The sequence below is a fragment of the Pongo pygmaeus genome, chromosome 9 (genome assembly GCF_028885625.2).
Source record: "Pongo pygmaeus isolate AG05252 chromosome 9, NHGRI_mPonPyg2-v2.0_pri, whole genome shotgun sequence".
Lineage (NCBI taxonomy): Eukaryota > Metazoa > Chordata > Mammalia > Primates > Hominidae > Pongo > Pongo pygmaeus.
The window spans coordinates 124769440-124775698 of NC_072382.2; the positions used below are offsets into that span (position 1 = coordinate 124769440).

The following is a 6259-nucleotide window of genomic DNA, read 5'->3' on the forward strand; positions in this document are numbered from 1 at the left end:
CCTGAGGTCAGGAGTTTGAGACCAGCCTGACCAACATGGTGAAACCCCTTCTCTACTAAAAATACAAAAATTAGCCAGGAGTGGTGGCATGCACCTGTAATCCCAGGTACTTGGGAGGCTGAGGCAGGAAAATTGCTTGAACCCAGGAGGCAGAGGTTGCAGTGAGCCGAGATCTCACCACTGCAGTCCAGCCTGGGCGACAGAGCAAGACTCTGTCACACACACACAAAAAAAGGCTCCAAAACCCAAATGTCATTCACCACCTGCTGGCTGGTGCCTAAGGTCTACGCAGTTAGAGTGTAGGTTGTGGTTCAAGTCCTGCTCCCCTACTCACTAGCAGTGCAGTTCGAAGTAAGTCTCTTAACTTGAGATTCTATTTCCCATCTTTAAAATGGAGATGGTGGAGATAATATGCTCCTCTTAAGGACATTGAGATGATCAAATATGAGAATACATATAAACTGCTTAGGATAGTGCCTGCTACACAGTAAATGTCAATAAATATTAGAATTAATGGTATGGCCACCACAGCTTCATCTCATTGCCAAAGGTTTTGTCCATTTGTTCACACCAAGGGAAAGACAACTTAGTGGTTATGGTCTGCCATTTACCCCACAGTGAGAATGACTCTTCAATTTCACCCTATTAGAGGCAGGAACCTGAAACCAGAGATGACTAAGACATGATTCCTGTCTTCCAAGAACATTCGATCTGGTCCAGTGAATCCGGTCCCTAATGGCTAACAACAGTGCAAGAATTTCCCACTTACAAAGCACTTTCTCATATACCATTCTGTGCATCTTCACAACTCTGTAACCGAGAGATGTTACCAGCCCAGTTTGGAATTGATGAAACAGGTTTGTTTAGGGTATGTGCCTCACAAAGGTCACAGAGCTAGTGAGTAGCTAGGTCAGGATCAGAATGTGTGTCCTGTTCACAAGGCCATTCCTGTGGGACCTGAGAGAATGGATTTTGATAGGTGGAAGGGGACCAAGGACCTGGGATTCCTGAGGGAGTTCAGAGAGTAGAAGGAGTAAGCTGGATGCAAGTAACAATTTCCTCCTCCTCTGTCCCATAGCAGTGGAAGGCAAGTGACAGTTATGAGAGAAATGGTGGGGTGGCGGGGAGAGCTCCCTGGGGAGAGGTCTTGTCTGCAGGAGTCTCCTTTGATTACTGGCCCCTCCCCATTCCTCCTGCTGTTTTCCCACTGCCCCAGTTTTATCAAAGGGCAATTAAGCCCCTTTTTCTCAACTGTCTAAGGGAGCTACATTTGTCACTCAGGTCTTTTCTTTTCAGTTCTGCCTTCTTCTCCTTTTTTTTTTTTCCAACTAATGTGTCCTCTTATAATTAGAGTTTTACAGTCACTTGTAATTAGGTCCATTTAGTGCTTTAGAGTAGGAGACTTTTAACCTATTTCACCTCGTAATTAGGGACCTCCACCCAGGTATACACACCCAGGAAGCAGATACGGATAAAGGGAGAGGGTAGGGGCTGGGTCAAAGGCACACATGGATATATGTACACGCAAGCACACACATACACACAGGACCGCATGCTCGTTGGGTCTGTGCGTGGGGATGTCTGTGAGTGCAGCAGATGCACTGTTGCCTTTGTACAAATGCTGGAGCCATGTGGTTGCAAGGAGAGCATTTGGTTGTAGGTTCCAGTATACTTGGGAACAGAAGGCGGGTACGGAGCGAGTTCTAGTTGCATGTGAATGTGTTAAGGGAAGGGAGTAGGCAAGCTGAAAATTTGTCAGCTCCTATCATCTCCATCCAAGGAAGGAATTTATTTTTAACAGATAATACATGGCACATGCTTCCCAATTCAAAAGGTACAAAAAGCTATACCGTAAAAAGAGCTCTCCCTCCTCCCCATCTCCAACCATCCAATTCTCTTCTCAAAAGGCAATTTTGGGTCAGGTGCAGTGGTTCACGCCTGTAATTCCAGCACTTTGGGAGGCCGAGGCAGGTGGATCACTTGAGGTCAAGAGTTCGAGACCAGCCTGGCCAACGCGGTGAAACCCCATCTCTACTAAAAATACAAAAATTAGTCAGGTGAGGTGGCTCGCACCTGTGGTTCCAGCTACTCGGGAGGCTGAGGCAAGAGGATCGCTTGAACCAAGAGGCAGAGGTTGCAGTGAGTCAAGATCTTGCCACTGCACTCCAGCCTGGGAGACAGACTCCATCTCAAAAAAAAAAAAAAAAAAAAAAAATGGGTTGGTGGTGCGCAGGGCCGGCGGGCAGTTGGCATGAGCAGGACCGGAGCTGAGGCAGGAAAAGCCGGCACTTTGGTGGAGAAGGAGGAGGCTGGAGGCAGCATCAGCGAGGAGGAGGCGGGCGCAGTATGACCGGCAGATCTGCCTGTGGGGACTGGAGGCCCAGAAATATCTGCGGGCCTCCCAGTTGCTTCTTGTCGGCATGAAAGGACTCGGGGCTGAAATTGCCAAGAATCTTATCCTGGCAGGAGTGAAAGGACTGACCATGCTGGATCACGAACAGGTATCTCCAGAAGAACCCAGAGCTCTGTTCTTGATTCGTATTGGGTCTGTTGGCCGAAATAGGGCTGAAGCCTCTTTGGAGCAAGCTCAGAATCTTAACCCCATGGTGGATGTGAAGGTGGACACTGAGGATATAGAGAAGAAACCAGAGTCATTTTTCACTCAATTTGATGCTGTGTGTTGACTTGCTGCTCCAGGGATGTCATAGTTAAGGTTGACCAGATCTATCACAAAAATAGCATCAAGTTCTTTACAGGAGATGTAAAGAACCATGGATACACATTTGCCAATCTAGGAGAGCATGAGTTTGTGGAGGAGAAAACTAAAGTTGCCAAAGTTAGCCAAGGAGTAGAAGATGGGCCTGATACCAAGAGAGTAAAATTTGATTCTTCTGAGACAACGATGGTCAAAAAGAAGGTGGTCTTCTGCCCCATTAAAGAAGCCCTGGAGGTGGACTGGAGCAGTGAGAAAGCAAAGGCTGCTCTGAAGTGCACGACCTCCGACCACTTTCTCCTTCAAGCGCTCCTAAAGTTCCGCACAGATAAAGGAAGAGATCCCAGTTCTGATGCACATGGGGAAGATTCCGAGCTGTTGCTCCAGATACGAAACGATGTGCTTAACTCACTGCGCATTAGTCCTGACCTGCTTCCTGAGGACTTTATCACATACTGCTTCTCCGAGATGGCCCCAGTGTGTGCGGTGGTTGGAGGGATTTTGGCACAGGAAATTGTGAAGGCCCTGTCTCAGCAGGACCCTCCTCACAACTTCTTCTTCTTCAATGGCATGAAGGGGAATGGGATTGTGGAGTGGCTTGGCCCCAAGTGAACCCAAGACTTGGCAGCCCCGGAGATGCCAATTGCAACATGCCCGCCTGTATTCCCTGTCCCCCTCCTTCATGAAGGCATCTCCAGGCAAGGAAAATTGAAGTCATTGGCCCAATACAAAACATTTCCTGTGACGAAGGAGGTGGTGCCATCATGCTGCTTCCCATCACCAGCAGCTGCTTGACAAGGGGCTCAGAGCAGCTGTCTTTGTTCCAGCACTGTTCAGACTGCCTGCTGTCCCAGGCCTGCCAGCTCTCCTGAGTGATATGCACTTCCAAGCACCCCTCTGCCCCTTCTCTGTCCTTATGCTGTCACGGCCTTGCCAGCCCTCTGGGGTATTGTGGGAGATGCCTGCCAGGAATGAGCATGCTCTGTTGCTTAGGAGCCTCTTGCCATCTTCTTGAACTTACTCCCCACCTGATGTCTTACAGAGAGGAGTGTGACTTCAGGTGGAGAGTAGGCCCAGGCCCCATGAGGCACCAGTGGAAGCACAGCTCCAAGTTCAGACAGGTGCCCTTAGAGAGGAAACCCATGACAGGCAAATGCATTTCCTCTGGGGTTTGAGACCCTGACGAACAACAGGTGGCATCTGGTGTGCCGTTCTTGAGTTTTCGTTTAGGATTAGTTGAGTTCCAGCTGGGTTTTGGGAAAAAAGAGATGCTACCAAGTCTTGGATGTTAGGGCGAGACGCTGCAAGTTGAGTATTAGTGGGAAAGCTTGTCTTCCAAGGCAGGTTCCTGGGGCTTCAGGGCTTCAGCCCTTTTGACAAAACCCCAGTCACCCATACGGCCCAGGCCACTCAGAGGCTGTTGCATTTCAGGGCTGTGTTGGTCCTCTGTTTACCTCCTAAACCACAGCTGTTTGTGTTTCACATATGTTCTGAATTTTCCTTGGTTCTTTTTAAAGGAATGATAATTAAGTTACTTGTTTTAGAAAAAAAAGAAAGTCAATCTTAGGTAACAAGAAAAACAAAGGCAATCTTTATTACCAGAGATATTCTAAATATAGTTTTCCTAACAGAGATATTCTAAATATAGTTTTCCTAACAGTTTGAAACCTTTTGCTTTTTTCATTTAAAAATATATCTGTTGTCTGTTATTGTTAACAGTCTTGGTCAGTGTTCCACATCTGTCTATACAGAGCTTTTCTCTATCTTTTTAATGCCTGTATCATGTTTTGTGTTCATACCACTATTGCTTAATTTACAACACTCTTGTGAAGTAAAAATGTTTTTTCTCATTTTAAGAAATACATTTTGCTCCCTTTTTCTTTTTCTTTTTTTTTCTTTCTTTTTTTTTTTCTTTTTGAGATGGAGTCTTGCTCTGTTGCCCAGGCTGGAGTGCAGTGGTGCGATCTCGGCTCATTGAAACCTCTGCCTCCCGGGTTCAAGTGATTCTCCTGCCTCAGCCTCTGGAGCAGCTGGGACTACAGGCATGTGCCACAACACCTGGCTAATTTTTTTTTTTTTTTTTTAGCAGAGATGAGGTTTCACCCTGTTGGCCAGGCTGGTCTTAAACTCCTGACCTCAGGTGATCCACCCACCTCACCCTCCCAAAGTGTTGGATTTACAAGCATGAGCCACTGCACCCGCCTTCTCTTATTTTTATGCTAAGGAAACTTAAGCATGTTCAGAGCAACTCAGGCAAGTCTAGACCCTGAGAACCTCAGGCAGGAATTCCAGCAAGGACTTAGGGCAGGAGGGAAAGGTAGTTAGGTAAAGGATCCGCCTTAGTGAGGATGGAGCTGCAGGTGTGGTTGGAATTCTGAGACGCCAGACATCAGAGGTGCCTGAAATTTCCCTGCTTGGCTATAATGCCCTAGGGTGGCCAATCAGTCTGTAAACACTTACTGAGCACTTATTAGTGATCTATTGCTTCATAACAATTTACTCCAAAACTTAGTGGCTTACAACAATGATAAATCAATTTTTATCTCTAATGATGTATGTGAGTCAGGAATTCCAAATCAGCTTGGTTGGGTGTTTCTGGCTCAGACCTTCTCATGAAGTGGTGGCCAACATGTCAGCCAGGGCTGCAGTCATGACTGGGGACAGAGATCCATGTTTTCAAGTTGGCTCACTCACATAGCCAGCAAGTTTGTGCTGGCTTTCAGCAGGAGCCTCCGTTCCTCTCTCTGTGCGTCCCTCCACAGAGCTGCTTGAGTGTCTGTATTTGTTTTGAAATTGTTGCATAGAAAATTACCACAAACTTAGTAGGTTAAAACAGTACCCATTTGTTATCTCACAGTTCTGTAGGTCAAAAGTCCAGGCAGGCTCAACTGGTCTCTCGGCTTCCAAGGCCAAAATCAAGGTGTCAGCTGGTCTTGGTTCTCACTGGGAGGCTCTAGGGAACATTCTGCTTCCAAACCCATCGAGGTTGTTGCCAGAATTGTTCCTTGCAGTTATATAGGATTGAGGTCTCCATTTTCTGGCAGGCTGTTAGCTGAGGGCTGCTCTTAGCTTCCAGAGGCCACGCTCCGGCCCAGGGGCTCCCTCTATTGTTAAATCAGCAGCAATGCATCAGGTCCTTCTTGAGCTTTGAATCTCTCTGACTTCCTCTTCTGCCCCCAGCTGAAGAAAACTCTCAGCTTTTAAACGGCTCATAGGATTAGATTGGGCCCGCTCAATCTTCCCATTGTAACATCAACCGATTAGTAAACTTAATTACATCTGCAAAATCCCTCTTGCCATGCAACATAAGATAGTGATGGGAGGCCCGGCATGGTGGCTCACACCTGTAATTCCAGCACTTTGGGAGGCCAAGGCTGGGCATGGTGGGATGCACCTGTAGTCCCAGCTGCTCGGGAAGCTGAGGCAGGAGAATCGCTTGAACCCAGTAGGCAGAGGTTGCAGTGAGCTGAGATCGTGCCACTGCACTCCAGCCTGGTGACACAGTGAGACTCTGTTTCCAAAAAAAAAAAAAAAAAAAAAAAGTGA

General features: G+C 47.2%; 1 pseudogene; it reads left to right on the forward strand.

The window, feature by feature from the left end:
* The first annotated feature begins 2405 nt into the window (after positions 1–2405).
* LOC129008102 (SUMO-activating enzyme subunit 1-like) lies at positions 2406–3431 on the forward strand (annotated as a pseudogene).
* Positions 3432–6259: the final 2828 nt, after the last annotated feature.